The sequence below is a fragment of the Poecile atricapillus genome, chromosome 1 (genome assembly GCF_030490865.1).
Source record: "Poecile atricapillus isolate bPoeAtr1 chromosome 1, bPoeAtr1.hap1, whole genome shotgun sequence".
Lineage (NCBI taxonomy): Eukaryota > Metazoa > Chordata > Aves > Passeriformes > Paridae > Poecile > Poecile atricapillus.
Window position 1 is genome coordinate 68162209 of NC_081249.1, and position 27015 is coordinate 68189223.

Consider the following 27015-nt stretch of genomic DNA (forward strand, 5'->3'; position numbering starts at 1 on the left):
GCCATTACAGCCAACATGAAACAGTAACTCCAAAGACACAGAGCAAAACCTAACAGAAAGTCACATCAATACCCTCAGGCAGTTCTAAACCAGCTAAATAAATAAAAAGCCCACTACACAACAAGTCCTTGTAAGAGAAGCCACAGGATTGTGCCACACACAATATACATTGTATAACTACAGACATTTTTTAACTTAAAACAGAAATATCTTCCAGTAATACATGAAAAAGATTTCTTATTTTAATAAATTTTAAGTACAGCTTAAAATATGATTCAAAAGCATGAACAGACATTTATTGGGTCTTTGAAATTGCTTCTAAATATAATATTGCATTTTAGCTTTTCACAGCAGCTGCACATTAGTATATCCAGAACAAAGGAATTTAAATTGATATCATACAGTGAAAAACTCTGCAATTTCAATTTCCCAAAACCCCCAAATATAATAATGTCTTGAGCTACTCATGTCAAGTTCCTAATTTGCAATCCAATGCCCAAAAATCATAAAAAAACACATTCCAAATTAACCACTCTTAATAACAATAAAAAAAATTAATATGAGTTTTTTACAAAAATCTAAGTTTATGAACTCAGCATCTATCTGCTTACAGCTAGTTTACCAGAAGTATCAGAAAGATTTCATCCATAAGGGCATCTTTTATCATGAGAAGCAGTAAAAAAAGGAATCTTCCAACTGACTTTAGTTGTGTCCTAGTATTTTTCTTTAGGTAGTTTTTTGTAATTAGGATGAATTCTATTTTCTATACCAATCTTCAAGAACAACAGTCTTGAACCTAAATTAATAAACTACTGATTTTTAATGTTACTTCTTGAAATTTAGCAGGTACTTTCAGAAAATCTGAAACTTCTTCTTGTTGTAGTTCAACTTCAGGTACAGTAAGAGAGCAAAAAACTGAAAATTAAGAAAACAATGCAATTTTTTATTTCAGAGATTCAAAGATTATCAGGTGATTTAACTTGGATACAGTATGCTCCAAGTAAATGTGTAAATGTGTGAAGTATAAATAGCTGAAAATTAGTTACCTGCCAAATGCACCTAACAAGTATCTAAAATTAAATAAGCTCTATAAAAAAAATGTATTTTGAGTGTTTTGCATGCAGTTCACAGACCCATCAGATTACCAAGAAAACATACTTCAATGTCATTATCTACACTTGCTTATATGAAGATTGCTCTTCAGGAGGGGAACAGAATATCAGCTAGAAGCCTTAATCAAAGCCATTATGACAACCTTTAAGTCTGATTCTTATAAAACATTTTACTTGGTTGATAAGCTTTTCATTACAGCAGATGCACTACTTTAAGACTTCAAAAATAATGTCTTTCTTCCATGTATTAAAATATGCATTTCACAGCTCTATGAAAAAAAATATTGCCAATCTCTCCAATCAATTAGCACAAAAAATGTATTTCTGTGGGCCAGATATGGGCATATTTTTATGGTGATTGCACCATTCACAGTGCATCTTAAATCAGATAAAGAGAATAAACAGTTCTATTGCCTCTTGATGGCCAAAGAAAGATTTGCTTAGAAATATTGTCAACAAACACTCATGGATTTACAGCACATGAAATGTAGCTAAGGCTACTACCATTTGATATAGTGACTGACTTGTTCTAAAATATTATAAAATATTTTTTGTCTGTTTCCTATTTTGCTAGCTTTCTTAGGATTCTTGGCTTCTATTTTAAAATATGATATGTTTTATACTGATTTTTTTTTTTTTGAGGTATAGCCGGTGCTGAATATTAGTTCAGTGCTTCTTCTTGAAAACCATGTAAACATACAAAACCCCCAAAATTGTTATATTTCCCAAAGGTGAGCATGCGGCACAAGTTTTAAGATTTTCCTCTACACCTTAATCATTACTCCCTAGAAAGGATATAGCAGAGAGCCGAAGGGTGAAACTGGCAAACCATGTTAACATTCCAGATTCTTTTTTCACATGCTGTTTCTAAGGCAGCACACATAGAAATCAGTGCTGAAATCAGGATTCAAGTGCTGCAATAGCTTCATTTGTCTTTCAGCACAAATGAAATCTACAAATCCTCACTCATTAAGGATTTGAGGTATATTACTGGATAATACAATGGGATTCATTCACTTGAACACTGGAGCCTGCTTTCAAGAAGAGTCTTAACATCTATAACAACTGATTGTGGCAATTTAAATCTAGGAGACAACTAAACAGTTTTTAAAACAAACAAACAATAAATCAAACCACAAAAATCCAAGCCATAATAGCAGAGGAAGCCTTCCGTTTCTTAACCTCACCTTCCTCCTTACCTTCTCTCTCAATTCCATGTTCAAGTTACTCTCCAATGGACATAGAGAACCTCATTTAAGCCCTAAATATAACTTAAATATGAGGCAGCATTTTCATCAATTGCTTACCAAGAACATTTGGAAATCATTCTCCCCACTCCATAAAATGCCAGTGAACCCAAGAAGAAAACGAGTCTGACAACATACATCTATTACAACAGACTTCATGAGAAATCCAGAGCTTTTCTCTGAATCATCAGCCCATCCTTCCTAAAGAAAATATCACTTTAATAGAAATATGCACGAACTAAAATGCTGAAGAGCATATTAAGTAAAATATATATAAATATGTATGAGACCACAAAAATACAGAAGGCCAGATCAAAGCCAGATATTATCAGTAACATAATTTCTGTTATTGAAGCAGTGGCCACTCACCCAAATCAATGGGTAAACACACAGTCAGCAATGCACCAATGGCATATCTTAGCATAAGGCTCAATAAAAAACAGTAAGGCAGAACTAATGCCAGCTTACAATATATGAACAACAAATAAAAAATGCTACCCCTCCCTCCTCCTGCATTTTCAGTCAACAGAAGGTCTTGATAACAGTATTAGTGGGAAATAAAGCCAATGCTTTCAAGTCAGGCAGGGAAGAGAAGAACTTTGGGACCAGTCTGACTCGCCTTCCCTTCCTTCTACTGGATGATACTTGTAAAATGCAGCACCAACACAGGCCAATCTCCCAAATGTCAATATGGGTACCATAACTGAACAGCAATTATCATATGCAGATCACAAGCATACATTATTGCCATGCAGTACAATTTATTCACAGAGGAGGTAGGATATTCAAATCTTCACCAAATTAAAATACTGAACACAGATCATTATTACTCATTTGAATCAAGACACATACTGTACCCATGACTTTAAGCATCCTTATTAAAAGTAATTAGATTTTGGCAAGTCTTTCCCAATTAACACAGCCAGTCAAAAGTAAAAAGTAAGTCACACATGCCAGCTGTGTTATCTGCACAACTCATGAGGAATTAAATAATTTATGCATGTCACCGTTGAATAACTTTTAAGAATTTTTCATATATATAAAACCCTTTCTTTCTTTATTTTTCATTATTATAATTTACATGCAAATATGGCATCAAATCAACTTACTTATTTTAGAAAGTGACTTTGCTAGACTGTATGCTGGTTTGAACTCCAGAAATGCTTTGAGAGAGTACCTCAAGACTTCTAACTGCGAGAATATTTTCACTGGAAAAAAAAAAAAAAAAAAAAAAAAAAAGAAAGAAAAAAGGCAGTGAATTTGAAAATACTGGCTATTTCGCTGTAAAATCACAGACTAGCAACCCACATTCTTCTTTGAGTAGTTCTGTACAGTACTGTTAACCAGTGACCTTCGTTACATTAAGTCACAGCAACACCACACTGCTTTTCCCAAAGCAGCAATCATGTGTTGTGCCACAGAATACACAGAGCTTATTTTGGCTGGGAGGGCAACACCTGAGGCATGGGCATGTGGCCATGAAATGGAGGCATGCCTGGTCTTGGGAGAGGCAGAAAATCCCATGTATTTTTCTCACCTTCTGTTCTTCAAAACTGACACATCAGTGAGCAAGCATCATTCAACAATAATACAAGCTACCTACATAAGCTAGGGATGAAGGGGAAGTGTACAAGATACTAATAACAGTACTATAAGTGCATTTTTAATGGTACTTAGTTAAACAAACATCCCTAGCTCATAATAGAAATGGGTTCTAAGTGGAACCTGACCATTATATTTTTTTAGCACTTTGACCTTTGCAATTTCTGTCTTATTCTCTTTGCTATAGAAAATTAACATTCTCAGCCAAAATCATGTGTCTTTTCCATGCATAAAGACGAAACTCAATATCAGCAAACTTCTTTCAAAAAGAAATAGGAGGAAATACTCACCCTTCACTTCCTTAGATTAAAATAAAAAAACACAGACTAATTTTCTTCAGGCTCTTGTGCTTTTGAACATAAGTCAGCATACATGTTTAACGATATTTAGGTAATCTATTTTAATTTTATGCTGCTTGAGTTAGTTCAATTTACTTTTCTTAGGTAGCTCTGTCAAGAGCTACTCCTAAGGTCCCTCCATTACCCACTCTGTATTTATACAATTCTTTCTTCTCCCTTTAACAAGTGAGGGGTTTATCTCCAGGTTAAGAAAATACACTGCTCACTTTTGCATGGTCCTGCCAGAGGAAGGTTCAGTCATGGCCATGAGAGTATGCTGAACTGAAAGCGTATCAGCAGATCTGTATAAACACCACTAATTAAGGTGATGAACCTTTATTGGCAATAAATGACCCTATAATGTTGACAATGCTCCCTAGTGCCTGTTCCTTTTTTTTTTTTTTTAAAGCATAATCATGTAACAGTAAAAATCAAGACTTATATAAAAATAGCAGTTATTAACCCACTCCTGAAGTATATGGCAGCTCTAAGCATTTCAAATTTAGAAGAGAAAGAAAGAACAAGAGGAAATTATGTGCTTTGTAAGAGAAGAAAAAGGTATCTCTGTGCAGTGTATCCCTGGAGCAATGCCATGGTTTCTCAGCACACAGTTTCTGTTCTCCCCATGCCCATATAGCAAAATAACCCAACTACTAGTTGGATAGTCCTGCCTAGGCATACATGAATAACTAACTCCATGATGGCAGGACAGACAGACAACTCACTTTTCCTCAGGTTTCAGCTTTCATTTTTAAAAAGTGAGCTTCTAGCTATCACAGTTAAGAAAAAATTGTAAAAGCCAACTGCATGCAAGATCCCTCCCTGAGTTTTCACCAAGACTGCTACAAGAGTCCCAATGGATGGACAGATGTATTTCCTTGCAGCTCAATGCCTTGGTGTGTCACTACTCACTATTTTATTAGTAAAGCTCTGTAAGACAGAATAAAAGAGAAGAAACAAGTCCATAACATCAGCCTAAATTGCGCCCATGTCCTAAATGCAAGACTGGCTAACAGTGTTATAAAAGACTGAGCAGAAATACAGGGATTAGAAGACTGTGGAAGAGTCAATATGATATAGATTTAAGATACTTATTTTAATAGGTAACTAGGCTGAAACAAGGAAGTAGGAATTATCACATTCTTCAAATTCTTCATTCATCCAAAAGACTGCAGAGCAAGCCTGTCTATTTACTTATATTTACAATTAATATCTATCTATCTATCTGTTCAAGATTGGACAGGGCCTTGAGCAACCTGCTAATAGTGGAAGATGTCCTTGTTCATGGTAGGGTGCCTGCAGTACACAGATTTTAGAAGCCCCTTCCAACCCAGATCACTCCCCGACTATGAAACAGCTCTTTTTCCACTTTAACCTACATTTACTGCGTGAAAGACAGTCTAGAGGACTTCAAGGGTACTTTGCTAACCTGTTTTCAAAAGCAAATCAAGTAAAGCTTCTCCCATGTTTACTGCTGACCTACCAAATGAAAGGCTACACCCATCTTTCCATCATGCTCCATCAGTTGCTTATAGGAATCAATTTGCACTAGCTTTGAGTTAAGTGCCCTTGAGTGTACAGTAACACATCTGCAGTGGATTTCATAAGCATGATGGCAGTGTTCCAGACACACAAACAGCATTAAAGTGCTCATGTCTGACACAGCACAAAGAATGGAGTACTACTGCTAATGGGGTAATTTGGGAGGGTGGAAAAGAGCAGAGACAAAGAACTGCATTTAAAAAAATATAATTACAGAATAAAGGCGAAATCTGAGTAAGCACAACTGAGTATGGGTTTTGAAGACCACACACAAGGCAAAAAACATATTTAATATCCTTTTTTCCTAACAAAAATGTTGATGTACAGGAATAAAACTGAAAAGTTACAGGAGGAAAACAAACACAAACACAGAGAAAAGGTAAGTAAAATATAAAAAGTGGCAACTGAGATGAAGATAAGACACAAAATCAGGTAAGATACAGAGGGTCTATCCTGTCCAAAATAATGTGATTTGAGAGTCACCAACAGACCACATCACCTTAGGAAGAGCCAGTTTGGGCACTGGGAAGCCCAGGAGCCAAGGGCATGTCTGAGTAATCCCATTTGAGATCTGCTAATGCTTTTTTGCATTTTTTTTTAAGCTAGAGAAGTACTATAGGAAGGAGGAAAAAAGCTTTATTTCCTGAGGTGTTGAAATATTTCAACTACCTTAACAAAGGTTCAGTAGAGGATCTAAAGCCCACACAAACAATGTTGCCCTGTGTTGTCTTTTAACATTTTACTCCCATTTCTTCACCAGCGTTTCGGCTCTTGAAAAGGTACCCATGTAAGCTTAGCTGTCACTAAGGAATATAAAATTAATATTTAAATAATTTTATATACTTCATAACCCTTCAAAGCTCTGCATGATGGTACTAATTCCTCCAAAAATGTGAAAATTCTGTTTTTCACATGGGAAGAGGAGATACTTTAATTTAAAGAAGTTTTGTTTCTATAAAGGATTTCATTTCCTCTGATCGCCTCACAGAAACACATTTTCAGTTTCAGCAGGGATGAGCTGGTATTGATTTTTACCCCTAGAACCTTTTAAGCCCTCCTCATAAAGATGACCTGATTGTTTTCCAACAAATCCTTTGTCCTCGTAATAATCTGTTTCCTATTTTTAGGCACATTTAAAATTATTTAAAAGCACAACACAATAAAATATTCCAGACTTGCCATTAGCTTGACTGAAATCCACTCACACCTTGCTTCTACTTCTTAACAGCCACAGTTAAACTAAATTATTAACTCCTGACATTGCAGGCTCCAGTTCAAACCAGGAATTTAAAGCATGCATTTGATTATTTAGTGATGTTAATTTCTGGCTACACACACACAAAAAAATCTGCTAGACTGAAGAACTCCCCAAGCCACTCTCCTGCAGAAAAGCAATGAGATAGAGCATTAGAGCAGCAAGAGAGATTCTTACGCTGCAGCTGTTGTCTGCATTACTTGTAAGTGGGGTTAAGCAAAATGCAGCTTAAAGCTCTGGAGAAACAACTTTCTTTAAATACTAAGTATTTAAAAAACACAAAAAAAATTCAATCAAGCAAGCAACATGAAATAAAAAACATGAACACTCTCTTTTTTGTTCCATCATTTTAACTCTAATGGCTGACATAATTTAACATAAATGGCACTGGATTAAATCTATCCATGAAAACTGTTTTAGGTTTTAAAACAGAGTAAGTTGTGACTGCAATCCACCACCGAATCCTTCAATTACCAAAATGGTTAAAAGATACTGCACTAACATACTACTGAAATATCATTTCCTACCTGAAAATATAGAAGGTCTTTTCTTAGTGCGCCTTGGGTGTATAGGGTCTATATTCCTAATATTTTTTTGAAACTTTCCTTTAAAATCATTTTCTAGCAGGATGTCTGGCGGCAGGCTTCTCCGTCTTGTTGATTTGTAACGAGTCTGATGGGGATTAAGTTTACTCTTAGTCCTGGAGTACAAGCTGCTGTCATCGAGTGCCATGATAGAGCACCAAGTGTTAAACCCCAGTGCAAAGCCAGCCCCAACACCCAGAAGTGTCGGGACCAGTGGTTACAGACCGAGCAATCTCGGATGTCCTCATGCTCAACTCACTCGTTGGGGAAGTTGAGCAGGTTGAGAGGCGTGTGCTGGGACAGGTGTAGAGTTACTGCATCGCCCCTCCTTGCATCAGTGAAACAGCACAGGGAGGAGGCAGGCTGAAATAATTCGTTTAAAGTTTTGAGGTAATTAGGAAGTTCAGCAAGCAAACCTGAGCTCAGCAACACAACCTCTGCAAAGTGGAAAATACGATTTAATATGAGGCACTGTCTAGGGCTAGTATAGTTTATATTATACCCACAGCATTTCTCAGATCAGTTCATTAATAGTTCATTAACTTGGCAAGTTAAACAAGTGCTGCATAACCTTACAAAAAGAAAACAGTGTGAACAAAACCCAACAACCCAACTCACAAAGAAACAAAAATAACACACACAAAACAAACAAACAATGACAAAACAACCAAACAACCATCCAAATTCCAGATGCCAGCCTAGGCACCTGTCTGGAGAAGGGCACAAACAGTATGTCTGGGCTTTTTAGTCCTGTCGTTTCACAAACTTTTATTTTGAAGATTGATAAACAGTCCAAATCACAAAGGATTTTATAGCCACAACTATCAGTTTGGGGTTTCTTTCCTCAAGGAGCAATAATGTTATTTCCTTCTGAAGAAATGAAAGATGTGATAGTGTGACTAATTTCTCTATGTAACTGCTGACTAGTAAAAATAAGACATTTAAATACATGTATGACAAAGGTGGTCTGCAAAGTCTCCATTTAAATAAAACGCCAGGTACTTCTCTTGTTTTGTTCCAGTTACCCCAATGAAATCTTTTGAGCTCCTCAAGGATGAAAAACATTCCTTTTTCAAATGTTCAGAAAGAAGACAAATTGAAACATTTTCTATGAACCTGCTAATTTACTTATTGAATTCTACCATAAATGAGGCAAAATGAATTAAAACAAACAAATCTTCTTTCATGCATTTTGGTGTTAAAAAACCAGCACTTAATATGGCAAAAGGAATAAGCAGAGTGTTAATTCAAAGGGAAAGTAAATAATGTTTCAACTGTGGGTACCTAAGGAAAAGTGATTTTAACACCTAAAGATAGAACTTGATTTATTTGACTTTTTTTAAAAGCAATTAAACTAAAAATGCTTTAATTACTTTTCTAAAGCTAGGGTACACTGTAAGATTGGTCTAATGATTACAAGGTTGGCTGTTCCCAATATAGTTTTTGTGTGAATTTCATGACAACCTTTTGTAATGTTATGGTTGAAAAAAGTTTATGGTTCATCTACATGTTTTTTGTAAGACAAGAGGAGTAATTTTAGGTATGTGAGTATACATATATATAAAGTGTGTAGCTTTTTAAGTATTTTACTGTGTTAGAAATGCAAAATAGTCTCCTAGATTCTGTCTTGTTCCTCTGGGAATTATACTGCATCGGGCTAAAAGTTGAAATTATGAGTGGAAGGATCCAATCTTAAATAGATTGAATCAGAAATCATACCCTGTATTCAGAACAAACTGATCATTTAAACCAAATGAACATTAAATGTAAATACCAAACCAACTATTTCTGATTTTGCTGAGTATTTTAGGGATCATGAGCTCTTTTTACATGTGGAAATAAGCTTATGAAAATTCTACTGGATTCCAAAAGAGGTTAAGTGGTAAGAATTAGGTTATAACCAAAGGGAACTGTGTGTCTAAATTGCTCAGTTACATATTAAAAATCTCTCTACATGCCAATCTTCATCATTAGAGACCAAAATACTTAATTCATGTCCTTCAGACCTGTATCATCTGTCAATCTCATCCTGTTTTTCCTAGTTAATTAAAAAAGCCACCGAAAATAGGTCCAAGCAAATCCTGTTATATTTTATGTGCAGTAAGCCAGTTGTTATTATGACTGCATTAGAGCTGCCATTGTCCTTTTCAACTGAGGAAATATTTGTGCTTATCAACAGCAGGTGTAAGAAAAGGTTTTTCTAAAAAGTGTTCTCCGAGTCTCACCTTGTGCGGGCTGACTCAGAAAATGTGTGCTATGGAAAATGAAAACCAACCCTGCAATGAGTTCCTGTCTGGTTTCATAACTTCTGTATCAGCGTACACGGATTCACGGCCCTTCCCACCATGCCACACGCACCAGAACAGAGTGGTACCCCAAGGGAGGACAAGGCCTCCAAGCCATGTTGGAGGAACTGCAAAGGCATGAAGGGAAAGTTGAGCTTTACTAACATTTTAAACCAGCACAGTCTAATCAACCAAACCTCATCCTTCTCACCTGTGGCCCATGGAGCTTCCCCCCCTTGTTTCATTAGCACCCATTTTGTGATGCTGCACAGCAAACTATGGCACAAACCTAGGTTACCTTTTGTTTATTTATTTATTTGTAGTCATGCTGCCACAAAGGACAAAAAGACAAGAGTAAGCATCCAGGACAGGGATATATGAATTGTTTCTTTTAGTGACTGTGCCAGGTTAGAAAATTTTGAGTGTAAAATATTTGTAAAAATAAGGCTAAAAAGACAATCCTCAGGCTACTTAATTATGCATTTTACAGGTGTCAGACATTTAAAGAAATGAAGTTGTTACCAATCAAGTTGAATATTCCTGGGTACCTGCTTGCTGAGGAGACTGTTAAAAAGTACACACCAATCTCGCAACCCAATCTTGTTATTTTATTCCCTGTAAGCACTTACTACCCAGGTCTTACATCTTATACATAGCAGAACAGTCATAGACCTCTGAAGTTACCTATGCCACGAAGTCTCTAACTTATTTCGCTTTGCATTTCAAATAGAAAATCTAAACAACAAAGGAAGAGAAAACGAGGTATCAAAAACAAGGAATGAGGAAAATATACAGCTGTTCAAATCTTCCAACTGTGGCTCAAAAAAGTATAAATTTAATTTTCTGGAATATTCTGGTTGTCTTAATTCATAGGATGCGAATATCTGACATGTTCCCTGCTTTAATTAACCTATTTCTTCCAGTTTAATGTTGTTAGAAGCAGTGTCTGGACGAGGCATCCAAAAAATCTCTCTTCAGTCAAGCATCATTTTTCTGAAGTGAGTATAAGAGGAAAAAGTCAGCAAATAATCAGTCATGGTCATAGTCTTAAAGAAAGCAAAAAGATCACTTCAGGTTCCCATTATCTTCTACCCTGTAGCAAACACTAGCTCATAGAATTGTGCAAATAGGACTTAGTTGCCAAGCTATACCTGACCTTTGAGAAGCTAAATAAGAGTATTAGAAGTTCATCGTATCATGCATTATATTTAAGGTTTTAACTTGCGGTAGATAACACTGAATTACAGCCTCAGAAAAAAGAAGTAGGCTTTCAGCCCAGATGATTCTTCAAATTATCAAATACTAACAGATACAACATGAAGAAAAGAACAGAGCTTTTACAGAGTTGCTTTCTATGCTGGAATGTTGGTTTTAATAGATGAATACTGATAAGAGATTTGGCCGAGTATTTCAAATGCATTGTCCTTCAGCTGAAAGAAGATAAGAACCTTTAATTTGAAGTCATATTCTTGCCTGCTAACAGCAAACAAAATATATATTTAAAGCTGTAAAAAAAAAAGCTGTACTACTAGTCCTTTACTGTTTGATCTATAATGTTCATGTCGCCTATTAAAACAGGAAGCTGATTTCAATCACAGCATTTCATAGGCAGAACAATTCACGTGCAAATGTCCATTTGTAATAATTTCACTTCACCCTGATGTTCTCATTATATGATAGCTGTCGCAGCCTTATTTTCATGAGGACTCGAAAGTCAATCCTTCTCCAACAGAAAAGCAGTGCAAACCCAAAAAACAGGCATTTTCTGGCAGGGTAGAGGGAAGAGGCACAGCACAAGCACCCAGCTAGGTGACGTGGCTCCTCGCAGATGGCCTCAGAGCTGCCAGCACACGTGGCTTTGCCCAAGCGGCAGCAGCCGGACATTTTCCAAAGATCACAGGCTGAGGGTGGAACTTGCCAGTATCTGCACAGTGCTAACACTGGCAATCACAAAATCATGCCTGATATTATTCCTCTGCAACCTGGGACATGAAGCCTATGCTCTGGGTACAGTGGAAAGAGAAAGACCTGAGGCTCTGAGGGAATTTTACTCAGTGTGAGGTAGCATTAGTCCTGAATAAACAAGGCAGATGGTTTTCCTCTTGCCTTCTATGTTAAAAGTGAATACTGTAAGCAAACTATGCATGTGAAGGTTACAGATTTCAGAGACAATTTTCTATTTGAAACCACTTCTGAGTGTTCCATATTCTACATAAAATAAATTGAGTTAGCACTTATGTGATAGAATATAACAGCATGTCAGCTTCTGTGAAAAAAAAAGTGTTACAAATATAGAGGAAAAAAAATCACTACGTATGGAACTTGAAAGTACTTCTTAGAGAGGATCACCATCTCAAGTGCAAGAGCAATCAATATGAAAATGAAGGCACTCCACTTAAGGCCAGAGCTCTAGAAACACCAGAACACATCCCAAACAACTCTAAATTCAGTCTGACTGTTGCACAACCCCAACCTGAGTTTCACCTTTTGCTACAGGGGTCAGCAGTATACAAGAATCTTTGTGACACTGCTGCAGCATCATAAAGCAGAATGTGTAAATGATCTTTAAAACCTCCAGTTACAGAAACAAAAATCCCACAGCTGAACATTTGTCCATGTTTAATTGTACAATATTAACTTTCAGTACTTTTCTTATAAATACTTATTTTGCATTAGAACAGTATTAATAAGAACTTCTTATTGCATCTAACACTGACAGGAGGATTCATCAATTGTAATATAATTCCCCCACCCACCATACTTAGAGATAAAAATGACAACCAGTAGGCATGTGAGAAGGAGTGGGAAATGGAAAGGATGTGAGGGAACTCAGGGTCTCCAAACCACAGGAAGCAGTGGCCAACGGCAAGTAACTGACACACAGCGTTGCCACAGAGCAACAGCGGGCACTGCTTGGCAAGCACAAGCAGGGCCTGACCCCTAAAGCAAGCTTTATGGGAAGTGAAAAATTCCAAGTGCTTCAAGACTGAAAAAGAGAAAAATCTACAAAACATGAAAAGGAGAGTTAGAGATGCTGTACAGATTTACTTAAAGTCGGTGATATTTTCAAGTACTCTTTCATTCACCTTGTTTACTAGAGATGTTTAAGAACCTAACTAGTTAAAGAGCATCACCATTTCAAACAATGACATTAAAACGCCCAATTTTACTCATTGTTTTCCTTTGACTTCTTGAAGAATCAGCTGCATGACAAGGTGGCTTCCAAATCATGCCTGAAACCAAAAATTATTCCTATACAGGACTAGAAAAATATCATATTCTATTACCCTGCCATAAATACGACAATTTATATAGCCTGCATGACAGTGCAAGGCAGTGTGCCCGTGCATTTTATATATAAATATATAGATATTCAACATGTCTAGTAAAACCTTACATATATATATACTGTTTATTCAATTTCTACATTAACATTCATATTAAGACCTAGGGAACACAGTTACAATTAATACAAACAAAAAAAGAGAAAATTAGAAAGACATTTTAAAATTTGGATGGGATTATTTGTCACTCAGTACAGGCCTGAGATAACTACAATTTAGACTAATTTGACAATTAATTTGCAAGAATAACAGTGAATGCATTCAAAACAGTGTTGGCAGAAGAGGGTAGTTGTGTCCCCTTTGCAAGCCCCCTAAATACAGTCAAAATGATAAGAGAGATCATGTGCTGAACAAATGCTCCCTTAGGGGTTGTGCTGCTCAAAGTGCTGCAGTGGCCCAAGGCTTTTCCAGATAAAGACCAAACACACAGATATACATACACACATCCTATTGTATGCCATGGAAATCAGAAACAAAGATCATTCTTGCAACAACAATAGAAAAGGAGAGTTACTTTTCTGAATGTAGGCTGTGCAACTGCTAAATTTTAAACTAAGACAACACAAACCTGTTTTGAGTAGCAACACAAATGAAAACAACTGAGAAAAACACAGCATTAGTGTAAAATGAAACCATGCAATAACCTAGTTCAAGTCAGACTGCAGCAAGTACAAATTTTGAGACAACTGTTTGCCCACTGACTGTGAAATTTAATCAATACAAGTATCAGTCTGTCAAGAAAAGGAAACACCCTTCACTCCTTAATGTCTTCTACTGTTACCTTTATACAGGGCTCCGGAATTTATTTGACCTAAAGTTAACGAGGAGCTTAGTTAGAGAGAAAAAAGCTTGCCAAGAGAGATAAACCCTGAAACACTCCCAAAACTTAGTGAGACTCCCATTGAACTTTTCCAGTAATTCATTCCACAGTCCAGGAAGGTGCATAAACACTACCATCTTCATGTCTCTTCCAAGTTCAGCTCCAGGCTTTATAACCCTGAAATGAAGATGGGCGGTCAAATATTGAGGAGCAATATATTTTATAGCTGGAGTCTTGGAGAATTAATTAAGGGCTTTTAGACTCAGGATGACAATCCTGAAATTAATCCAGATTCCAAGACACTGAAACCTAGTTTGGATAAACAATAATTTCCTGCCATTTCAGATTAGTGAGGAAGAAGAGGAATGTGAAGAACTAATGTCTGTGATAGCATAGAACACCATGATTTAGCTTATCTCTGAGAAGTCAAGTCGTTACCAGTCTCTAGAACAGGAAAACACATTCTTGAAGCCTTCTGCAATTATGCAAACATCCAATAAAAAGTAGAAATACTGTAGAAATTAATTATTTTCAGGGAGACATATATCAGTAAAGCAAGTCCTTCAATCAGTTTGTGTTAGGAGTCACTACTCTTACCTTTCTGTAGTTAAGCACTGCTGTCATGTTAGCACCATAAATTTAGCTAAGCGACTGCACTGAGAACACATTACAGGTATGGGAGTGAAAAAGTACCAGGGCAAGGGTCAGACCTACCCATGGCACTTTGCACTGCTGGTCATGTAATTTCTATCTTTCTTAGGTGAAGAGAATTATCTGGGGGCTATCTTTCCAAGTCTTGACTCTAAACAGCAAGTATTAGGGCAACAGCTCTTTCGGCATAGTGTGCAAATGTAACAAATCATTTTGGGGAGGGTGAAAAACAATAAGGGGTCCAAGGGAGCCTAAATAACCTGAGATTCCCTTGGCTCCTACACAGATTGAAAGCACATGGAGAAATGGGTGAAATTCAGATCACACTTCAGCAGAAATGAGATTTCCAGATATGTTTCTTTAGCCTAATAATCAGGACACATCTTGCATGGGGAAGAATACAGCACAGGAACACAAAAACCAAGATGTCAGTGTAAACGAGGGTCTGACCAACTGCATACAGAAGGCTGCAGAGTTGTTCCTGCTAGCTAAAGACAGGCTTTTGGAAAGTACTGGGGACTCATATGAACGAAATCACAAAGCCTAATTTCAGACTGAGAGCATATTCTCCCATACCTGTTTTACAGCCCATGGATAGAGCCATTGATTTAGGGCTAGGAATAAACTCTGCCTCTCCACTAACTATATTGACTATAGGCAAGGGTAAAGCTAACTTTTGTGAGTGCCTGTCCCACAATCATAGGATTATCCCTCTTTTGCCAGAAGGTGCTACAACTCATCTATTTTAATGTTAATATTTCCTTCTTGTGAGAAATATTTGGTTTGTATGAAGCTAGTTCAGCTTCAACATTCAGATGCCTTTATTCATAAGGCTGAGCAATTCCTTGCATTGAGATGGCTTTTTTAAAATACAATAAAATTTTAAAATACAAGAATTCATAGATAATGATCAACTCATTGTGCAAAATTCTGTTCTATAAATTTATACAACTTAACTCATGAAACTTCACAATATAAAAGTTTTGTTGGTTTTTTTTTTTTACTTTCCTCTCCAGACCTTCAAAAATTCTACAGGCTTTTTTTTTTTAACTCTCTCCCTTATTTATAACTCTTCATTAAGTGGAAATATTAAGGCACTGGGTATAATATTTTGGTACCACCATACTGTAGTTTCATATTGGCAGCCAAGCTGAAGAAGCTTCTTAAATTGCCCCTTGGCTTTCCTTCAAGTTCCTACCCTGAACAGCTTTGTATTTGCAACCTGTCTATCTATCCCCAGTTACCTTCCATGTAATAGCATTCAGAACATGCTTTGTTATACTATGAGCACTTAATTAGGCAAGTCACATATGACTATCAGGGTCTAATACTGATTTAACTTGATTATTAACTAATGTCTCAACAATTTTAGACACCCTGCAAAATAGCAGAACTGCTGAGGATACTTACCTCATTTTATTTTACATCATCCAAATGCTAAAAAAAATGGGAAAATAATAGGAAAAAGCTTTGAAACTGTAGAATTCTTAACTCTCACATAGAGCTAAAACCCATCTCAATTATCAAGTATAAGTGAAGATTTGAGAGACAGGTTTTCTAAAAGTACATAGTCTTTAGTATAAAGAGTAAAGTAAAGTACTAAAGTATTTAAAAGTATATAGTCTTTAAGTTATACAATGTAAATTTAAAGAAGAGAAGTATTCAGATGTCTTAGAAAAATACAACATATCCATGGCTCGCTCAAGAAGGCCGTAATACTTTCCAGAGAAGTAAGATGCCTGTCAGTCATAGGAAGATTCAGATCTACCACTCACAATATTCAGAGGCCTCATTTACACTGTTTTGCCTTCCCCTGCAGAGCATCATGCATTTCCCCCACCTAGCTGCACACATTCAAAGATTAAGCTGCCAAAGTCTAAACCCCATCTGTAGTTAACAGAGACAGAGATGTACCTCTGCAAAGCACATCGACCTGAGAAGAGGGGAAATTGTCTTTTCTCCTTAACAGCAGCCTTTTACTGAGACTTACAGATGCTCACCCTTTGAATTCTCACACAGGTTAGATGAGAGGAAAGCCACACCAAGATCTTCTGCACTACAGTAATTACTACAGTAATTGTGAATGAAGTACAATACACTAAAAAGAATTTTATTCCACTAGCAGAGAAGTTCTGCTGGGGAAAGCTCAGAATTGAGAGCAGAGTTGCCAAGACTGATAAATTTTTTCTGCCCTAAGCAGGGCTTCATCTCGCATTATTCGCTTTCTCCTAATTTGTTCATACAATTCCAAAGCTTTATGTATCATTATTTTAATTGGGAATGGCAAACTAATGGGCTGAACTTTCTTTGATGGTTAGAGTGTTGTATAAAGAGATGCATGGAGTGAAAGTAAATAATTCAAAGGGGTTTTATCTTCCAGTATCTAAGGCAACGCTGAAGAAACAGTAAAACATATAATAATGAGATTCCTACAATATTTTTCACTGCAATTTTGGATGATTCTATTTAGGTATCAAATTTATTTGAAGTTGGGAACTGAAAACTTTCTATCTTATGATATAACTCTAAATAATGGCACCACTAGATTGAAAATATCCTCCTGTCAAATCCTTTAAGGAAGGTGTCTAGCAGCAGATTTTTGCTGCTACTAGCTTGAAATTGTACCAAAATTGGAAAACTTGATTTGCTATTGTACATCAACCCCCACATTAGCCAGTGTGTGTGTGTATGTGCATATCTGTGTGAAAGTATGTACAAAAATACACTGAAAAATAAATCCAAGTCTGCAGCCTAAGCTAAAATTTTTTCAGCTTGCTTTCTGGAAACAGAGAAAGTAGGTCAGCACATATTCCAAAATAGCATATCAGCACTGAAAGAAAAAGTAGCATATCTGTACCTTTGGATTTTTAGCTCATCTCTCTGAAGGGGGAAATGAAGGCTGAGTCTTTTTCTTATTCTACTATATGAGAAAAAAATCTCTTTGACTTAAAAAAGCCCCCAAATAAGCCACCTACATGGGTAAAATGTTGTCTCTTTTCATCAAAGCAAAACAACATTGAGTGGAACCATTTAAGCTTTATCTAAATATAACCAAAGGAAAAGCCAGGATGTTTAAAATGTGTTTAAAATGTTGTACTGGATATGTATCACATCCTGTTCCTTGCGTATCTTGTTCCATGTATCAAAAATCTATTTGGTAAAATATTTACTTTGGAAATAACAGCATACTGTCTGTGATTTTGCTGTTCATCTTGTGGGGATTTTTTTTTTGTTTGTTTTGTTTTTTGTGGTTTTTTTAAATATTTGCTGTTGCAATAAGAATTGCTGCATATTTTGTGATATCTTTCATTCTAGGCACACTGTTAAATAAAAATATTTTCTTTTATTTATTCCCCTCCCCACCCACCCCCATTTTTAAGAATCCAAAAAGCTAAAGCAAAAACCAAATTACTTAAGCACTCACACATCTAAGCTATAGAGATTCTTAAGAATTCTTCTGGAATTAATATTGACAAACTCCTGTCCTGAACTATTATATTAACAGTTCCTTAATATGAAAGAAAACCCAAAATCCACTCTTAGGCAATATTAAATAATGCTTATCAGCTCTGAAATATCACCTGATTCAAGTCAGTATCAATACTGTTGGCTTCAACATGATGCATGATGCTGATCTGTTTCCCAGAACAGATTTCAAGCTGAAACACTGATATATTTAATTAGGAAAGAATTATGCTGCCTCCCTCAAATTCCAAGTGTCAGCCTTCATTTGGATCTCTGCACTAGATTAAAATGAATGCTTGAAAGGTACTGAGCATTGGTAGCATGACCTTTTAAGTTCAGTGATTTCTATGCAACCAGCAGGAATGCCTAAAAATAACAAAACAAGTCTATTTTTAGTTTTTCATTCTCTGGGGCTTTTTTCCTTGCTTTATTTTTTAAAACTACTGCTATGTTTTTGTTCCATCTCAGTTCTTGGATACTTAGCTCTCATTTATTTTCCTATATTAGTCCAGTCAGACGTGTTTAAATATCTCATTCTCTAGTCCATGAAGTACTGTAATCCATGTATATATGTACAGCATTTAGGCAGTTAGAGAATTGGATCTTCCACGGAGCCAGGCCTCCCAAGAAGGGAAATCAAAATGTAGAACAACTTCCTGAACCTACAGCTGCTGGCATCTACACTTTTCTTTGACATTTAGTAAACCAGTGCTTGCTATCAGAACTTAGGTAAAAATCAAGACCTTCCTAGGTAACACAGGCTTCGCAACTAGCTGAGTGAAAAAATTATGGAGTTTTTCAAACTCTGATAAAGGAACTCAAAGTATTAAAAAAAAAAAAAAAAAAAAAAAAAAAAGTTTGAACTTTTATGTCCTGTGAGGTCTCCACCTTGCAAAATTTTAAAACTCTAGCCTAGCAAACAAAGTGCATAATTACACACGATTAATTGCATTCCTAGATTACTGCCAGATAACTTGTCACATGCCTTCCTGGGTCTAAATACAGTTTTAATTTGTTACTTCTAAAAGCCAAAGCCACAGAACTAATTGAGCTCAATCTACCACTTGACAGATACACGATTAAAAAATCATCAGAGCAAATAAAACAAATAGCATACATTTAGAGAGAAGTATTAAAATAAATAAAGGAAAGAAAAGCAGTTGTATTTATGAGTAGCAACAGATATGATTTCCCCTCTCTCTAGCACTCTCTTGTTGAGGCCAGCACTGGCATCCTCCAAAACCTGAGAGATCTATGGGAAGATAATAGGTCACACATTCATCAGACTTCAGTACTGCTAATTTTTCTGACATGCAACCAGTGTGATTAAAAAAACAACACTGTTCTAGTTAAACGGAACTAAATCAGTCCCTCAGTTCCTTGGGAGTTTAGAAAAATTGTAAAAGAAATTTCACAATAGCTCATTTTTCCATTTGGTCTCATCTCCCTTTAGAAAATATAAGCCCACAAATACGTTTGCATATTCACACAGTTCTGTCTCTGAGTTCAAGGATGCTTACAAGACACCTGCTAATATGCCAAATTTGTATTCATTGGAGCGGGAAGCCTGCTGCCATGAGATACCATTTCAACTCAGAAGCCATTAGCTTAACTGCTGAGAGGTTGTGTCTTCTCAAACTGCTTCACGAAGGTTATACTGGTTAGTATAACCAGTTCTCTGAAGGCACAGTAAAACAGGTAAACTGATCCCAAAGTGGTCAGATCTAGTGTTTTCTGAGCTTGCTTAAAAAGTTGCAAGGTAGTCTAGGAAACAGCTCTTGCATTTTCCAGCTTACCAGCCTGTTATTCCAATAGTTGTACTTTTCCAGAGCAGAGACACCAGGCATTCCTTCCCTGCTGGCTCACGTGGTGCAATGATACGTGCTCATTCTCGTGTCTGGAGCACTGGGCGTTGTGCTCTGGACTCCTGGGGCTGCACTGCTCTACAAGAGGTAGACGTCTCCCTTACACCCTTCAGTGACTGTCACGGGAATTTCCTCTTGTTCCAACAATGCACCAGGTTGAAACTGGACATGCTGCTGTGAAGATGTGTCCTAGAGCCCCACCTCAGCTTACAGACTCGGCCAGTTGGAGCTCTTTTCATGTCAGCTGCAAGATACACATTCTGGTGCACAGAACAGCTTATCTCCAGGCAATGAAAATCACTGTATTCACAGTGATCATAAATGTCCAGAATATATATCACACATTTACACATCTCTGTTCTCTACAGCATAAATGCATCCTTTTAGTTGTTTTGATCTGCACATTCTTGGATAAAAACCACATTACATTAACATAAAATAAGCACTGAATAATAAATGGCTTTATAATAATTGTCCCAATATACTGAAAACCATCATCCAAAAATCTAGGAAAGCTGAAACAGAAATATCTGTATTTAAGCAATCAACAAAGAAAATAACATAACTATCTGATTGAAAAGGCTGTGACCCTGTCAAGAGTCTTTATAGTACTGCTCTTTAAAAGCAAAAGAAAATATTTCACTCCCCATTGGAGTAGAATTGGGAGCACAATAGAAGCCAGCACTCCAGAAGAAATTCTGCTAACAATATGATCTGATGTGGCTTATAGCTGATTACATAGCAAAATTAATTGTCTCCAAGAAATCTTACTTTTATGACAGAAGGACTAAATACAGCCTAACAGTAGTTTAAAACCAGTGCAACCTTCTTTCTAGTAGGAAAAGAAAGGCTTTGTTTTGTTCAAAAGGACACTGATGTACTCATGTTGCTGTATATTTTTCCCCTGGCTCCTTGATATGTAAATGCATGGCAGCAATTGCAGCTACTTTATATCCTTTAATTAGCACATGTGCAAAATGTTTGTTCATCCTTTTTCCAGCAACATATCAGCATTTACAAAACCAAATATAGCCAACTCTTTGCTATACGGAATTTCAGCCCCAGGAAGGCTTTAACTAAACACTTGCACTGTATCAGATTAGTTAAAAGCCACAAGTTTCTTCTTCTCCTGGTTAATGGCTTGCCAGCTTTCAACAACATTAAGACGAAGAATCCACAAATATTAGTAGTAAAGTATGTACAGTCTCATGTCACATGTGATGGACTTCATATAGATTTGTAATTCATATTTAAAGTCAGACCATAAGAACCCCAAATTTGTCATTGCCAAATATTTAAATTTATGCTCACAATCTTTTTCACTAAGAACCACATTTACATGAGCTTCCAAATACCAATCTGCATATTGTATATTCCTCACACTTATGCAAAAGACTTTTAACTATTTCCTAAAAATTTTAGAATAGTTGCCAAATCTATTCAATAAAGAAATGTATTAATACCTAGAATTTACTATCAGTCTTACCAGAAAAATCTCATGTAAATCCATAATGACTGGATAATTAATGCAAAATCTTACCTTTCCCTGAAGCAACAGTTTCCAGCAGTGATCTTTCTTAACACTTTAATTCTGCAATGTAATTTTCATAGATAGTTTTCTAGTTCAGGCAGAGATGGGTTAACTGCAAGCAGTCTGGATGCTATCTTGCTTGCTTCCTGGAGATCACTGTTTTGCTTTGTGAGCCATCACAACTACCTAGGAAAAATAACAGCCAACCCTCAGTCACCTGGCCAATGTGATATATTACCGCTCCCAGATTAAACAAAATGTTTAAAAGAAATCCATGTCTTAAAACATGATGTTAACATTTTTATTTATCTACCAAACATTTCATAACAGATGCCGTTAAAAGAATTATTGCATGCCTTCCTACCAGGAGTTCATGTTCTTGGATAGAGACATAAAACAAACGAGAAAAATTTATATATCAATGTCGTAAATCTTTTAAATTACAACTTGTCTTTACGCTGACAGTATGAACTATAAACTAGACTTTAAACTAGACTCTTTTTTTGTAGATTTTCGGTCAGAAACTACAAGCAACAGCAAAAACTGACTTAATGCTGTTAATTCCGTAAGCAGAAATAAACAGAACGGAACCTATGAAAAAAAAAAAAGGTGCTGAAAGGTAGGAATGCGCTTTGGTATCTATTTGGATATAACTGCAAGGTACTTATTAGAACAGTAAACATTATATTCCTGTTTTGTGCAAATACATGTGGCTGCCAAAAGGCTCTGAAGCTGAGACTACCACCTGCAGAACCATTGGCAGCAGATGCAGATACCACACTTTGCAGAGAGAGCACCATCCCATGATGGGCATGCCCTGAGGCCCAGAATGCTGAATTACCAAATCCAAGTTGAATCTTGTCACTGTGAGTGCAGTTTGAATATTCTCTGTGAGCTCGAGTAGTGATGATGCTACGTAGATCTGCGACATGAGCAAGACACCTTGTTTGCTCACTTGAACATGGAGTGCAGTTACATAGGACCTTGTCCAACCAAAGCACTGAATACCTCCAAGGACAGAGACACACTTCTCTGGACAGCCACAGTGCTGTCAGAGCAGCCTCTTGAACAGTGTATCTCCACCTGAATAATCCAGATCCATGGCGGAAAACAGGACAGTCCATCTCCCCTTTGATTTGTTCAGCTCCACAAAATGTTTGACAGAGCATGTAATTAGAAGATCTACTGAGCTGATATTAACAAATGATACTGAGTAGCTGACTATCTCATAAGGGGGTGTTTTACAACCTGTCTCCTCTCCCCACCCTTGCACTGACAACAGGAACCACCCTTGCCACTTCAGCATGCATTATTAAAGGGGTTATACATCTCGATTTCTCTTTTCAGTGCCTTTATCCTTCTGGATAGCCCTTTGCTGCTGATGTCTATAAAAACACAGTAGTACCTCTGTCCACACTTAAATTAGCACTACTCTAAGTCTGAATAATTCTCTTCTATCATGTTTATCAGGTTTCCTGAACGTTAAGAGTATCAAACTGTGGCATCTGAGTGAAGTCTCTCAGAGAGACAGGGCAGTCACAGCTCAGATCTGCTCCTTCAAAATTTCTGTGGATTTGAGTATTTTTTTTTTCTATGTTATACTCCAGATGGGTTTTAAAGATAAGGCTCCATTGTTTAGATGCTTTTTGGCTTTATAATATAGGAATGACAGACAGTAGATCTGACGGGTCTAGATCAGTAGATCTGAAACCACCCTATTTCCATCTCCCTGCTGAGAAGTGAGATGCTGTCAGACACATACAAGACTTTTGGTCAAAAATGGGTTATCAAGTTTTAAAATCATAAAAAGAAATCCCAATTAAATGGAATACTTCAGGTTATCATCATCAGTACAAGAGAGCAGACTTAGGCATCATACATCACATCTGTGCACTGAGGAGAGACAGCATGTTAGAAGTAATCACCTACTTCTGCATATCCCTGTGACAAATCGCACTTTTCAGTCTCTGGTAGCCTGAAGCCATTATCCTGTGCTCTGGGGGAGGAGGATGGCCAGGAGGAGAGGGAGGAAGAGCTTTCCATACCAGACTCTGTGTAATACAGTGTAATTACTGACTTTCATGGACACTACTTCAAAGAACAGAGACAACCTGAAACAAGCAGTCACAAACCAAACATTACAACCCTTTGCAGACATGCCACTTTTTCAGTCCAGTGTACAAAGGACACAGTCTCCTCTACAAACTGAGGGAAACCAGACCCTGAACAAGGATAAAAATGAGGAACCTGAAATAGAGTACAGTACGGTTAACTGTGAAGTGCTGCACAATGATTTATCATATGCTATCCAGCTTTTTATTCATCCTCCTTGAAAAATTCCAATGTAAGTATGCTATTTCTACCCAGGTATTATTTACACCAAACCATGACTTTCATAGATCTGTGGTTTGCTACATCTGCATCATTATATAATATATATACAATAATAAGCGTACACAAGTCACAGAAATAATTGATACTTCCACTGGGCCCAGCCTTTTCTTCTGAAAAAGGAGAATTTTTATTTGTATCTTTTTTAGCAGTAAAGAAAATTTAAAAATGCCTAAGTAGCTACACATTGTTATTGTCAATATTATTGTTAAATGTGCATTCCTGAAATAATCTTCATAACGTATAATAATCTTTATAAGCATCAAAATTATGAAAATAGATGGAAAAAAAAAAAGGCAGTAACTTCACAGCTGTACAGTAAGACATGCCAAATAAAAGGTTTGTCAAAATGCACCTTGTTCTCCAGAAACCAACAAAAATGAGTGAAGGTAAGAGCTGCATCACTCCAGCACCCTCTGTTGGCCTTCGGGCAGCATGGCTGTGCACTCGTAACAAAGTCAGTTGTTGGATCCCAAAGCTATGACAAAGATTCCTTTACAGAAAAAAATACATAAAAAGCAAACAGAAACCTACTGTGCAACCCGGTCCTATGCATAAAATCTTCAGCTATATACCACAACATAGTTTAATATCAGGTTACTCAGTATTGCTGGATCTGTCATGCATTAGCCCATTTTTGCAGATACTTATAATTGATCTAATTTCAAGGGCAAAATCTTCTTTATGAGCCCTGTCTGTGTCTGATTATTCTGACAAACACCAATAATAAATGGCACCCTGCATGCAGCTCTCACCAATAGAAATAACAGCTCTACAGAAAGAACAATTCTTTCTCTGGAACATTATTCACTGTGGCTACTGAGAACTAACAATGCATACATTATGCAGAATATCATCCACAAAAGAAAGTGCTCCAACCAGGTCTCATCAAGCACACAGAATAAAGTCCAGATGCCAGATACAAGGTGATCTAAATATAAACTCCATACACTGTGCACAGACAGATGGTGTAATTTCCAGAAGCAAAGGCCCTTAGCCCAGCAAGCCTGGCAGCTGCTTCGCAAAGCCGGCTCAGAGCTTTGCTAAGGCAGATGTGAAGTTGCAGTGGGGAGCAGAGAGGAAGGAGGAAGCAGGAGGGCTGAGATGCAGAAGCGGGTGTGCTCCCACAGCGCTGGGGGAGGTAAGGGTGGTAAAGCTGCTTCTGAGAAAAACCACCCAGGGTGGTTATCGGGGCTGCCTGGTCCTTTCTGGCCCCTCAGTGTGTGAGAACAGGGGAGAGCAGCCCCTGCCTGGCTGTGCAGCAAGAGGCAAAGATCTGCTGCCTGGCCATCTCACAGTCCTTGAACCACCACTCAAGAAGAGCCACAAGCAAAGGGGAGGCAGGACACAACTAGATCTTACGGAGCTGTCTGTCTGCTTCCACCAGCTGAGCGGCTGAGTAACTGCCCACTTTATCTCCCCACGGCAAAGCCAACACTGGCCAGAACCCAAAAAAACAACAAAAGAGCTTTTCTTTGCTGATCTTAATGACAAGGAATAATTTATTCTCAAAAATGTCATCAGCTATTGCAAACCTGCTCCTTTCACTGCCTCTTAACCCCTCTACAGTTTTCTGTCATAGTTTTGTTTTCACAGCATCTTGTCTGCTCACCTGAAATTCATACCCACTGTCTCACCACCCTTCCAGGCTCTGCTCTCTGCTTCTCTTCTTTCCCACATGCAGCTTCATATGAATATCTCCTAATATTTCAGTGTTTATCAACTCTAAGATGGTGCTAATAAACAATGATCCATTTGATAACAATCTCCAGAACATGCAGAAATGCATACAAACTTTTTACCAAACAAATCTATTTGTCAGAAAGCATTACTACCCTATTTCAAATATTTACACACGTGCTTCTCCTTTGGGTAATTTATACTATACCACTTCACTGGGATGGAGAGATCAGTTTGATTTGGAATGTCAAGCTATGAATTATTAGAGTGAAATATTTATTGCACAGAACAAACTAAAAACTGTCTCACAAAATCTATGCAGTTCACTTGAGGTCACTGACTAACCAGTCCAAGAAGCCAGAGGTGGACCCAGACTGAATCCACATACCCAAACCTCAAAACTGGAAAAAAACCCAATAGAGCTCTTGCATTTTCCACTTTCAGGAGTTGCTATTCTGACAGTTATTTTCAGGCATTTATATTCTTGCTTTACACTAGTTTCTGCTGGCAGATTTCTTTCTCTTTATCTGTTTTGTTATTTTAAAACAAATTCGACGCTTCATTTTTTCCATGTTTAAAAGGTCTGGATCCAAACAGTAAATGGTAGGAGTTATTTCCTTTAGGACTTGGCTGTCATTAGGTAGCTGATTAGGGCTGCAGCAGCCTGCTCAGTAACAGGTTACTTATGCAACCACGTTCATCTGCCTAGCAACCCTAAGGGTGGGGTCCAAAACAGCAACTGCACCAGTCACATTTTGCAACCAAAGGTGGAGGAATAAAAATAAAAAGAGAAAGGAATGGGAAGTGAAAGGGGAAATACCACTTTTTTCACGAGAAATGTAACTTTCTAAGAAAAGAAGGCAACAAAACAACACAGAAGAATGAATCAAAAGCAGCTAAACTATTTCTCACTCAGAGTGGTAATTAGTTCTGAGATCATAATATGATAATGATTCTTAAGATAAATAATTCATGCAGAGAACATGTTAATCCCTGCAAAAGATCATGTAAATACTTTGCTATTCTTGAACTAATCTTCCCTTTCCACTGAATGCTGGAAAAAATCTTCACTTACAATAAAATCCTGTTAAAAATGTTCCTGGTTAAATAGTTCAGTACGTTGAATACTTACAGAGAAAGGTTCAGTACTAGTATTTTTGTGTCAAGATGTTATTTATTTTTTTTTTAAGTGAAGGGAAACATTAAGATGCTGTTGAAAATTTTAGGAATAAAATTTACTAATAATTTGATTTACTAAGTTTGTACTGATTAACAATAGGCATAATTACAGGATAAAATACAT

The 27015-nt window shown here is 37.0% G+C and overlaps 1 protein-coding gene across 3 annotated transcripts in view; it reads right to left on the reverse strand.

Moving 5' to 3' along the window:
• Positions 1-27015, reverse strand: part of FRY (FRY microtubule binding protein) — a 220719-nt gene that overhangs the window by 170231 nt on the left and 23473 nt on the right. For 2 of the 3 annotated variants that reach the window (XM_058839060.1, XM_058839052.1), the window contains exons 2-3: positions 21651-21827; positions 3469-3567 (exon numbers count right to left, since the gene is read on the reverse strand). The gene's annotated coding sequence lies outside the window, so the exon portion shown is untranslated. The remainder of the gene's footprint in view (positions 1-3468; positions 3568-21650; positions 21828-27015) is intronic. The other variant, XM_058839069.1, reaches the window with a different exon arrangement.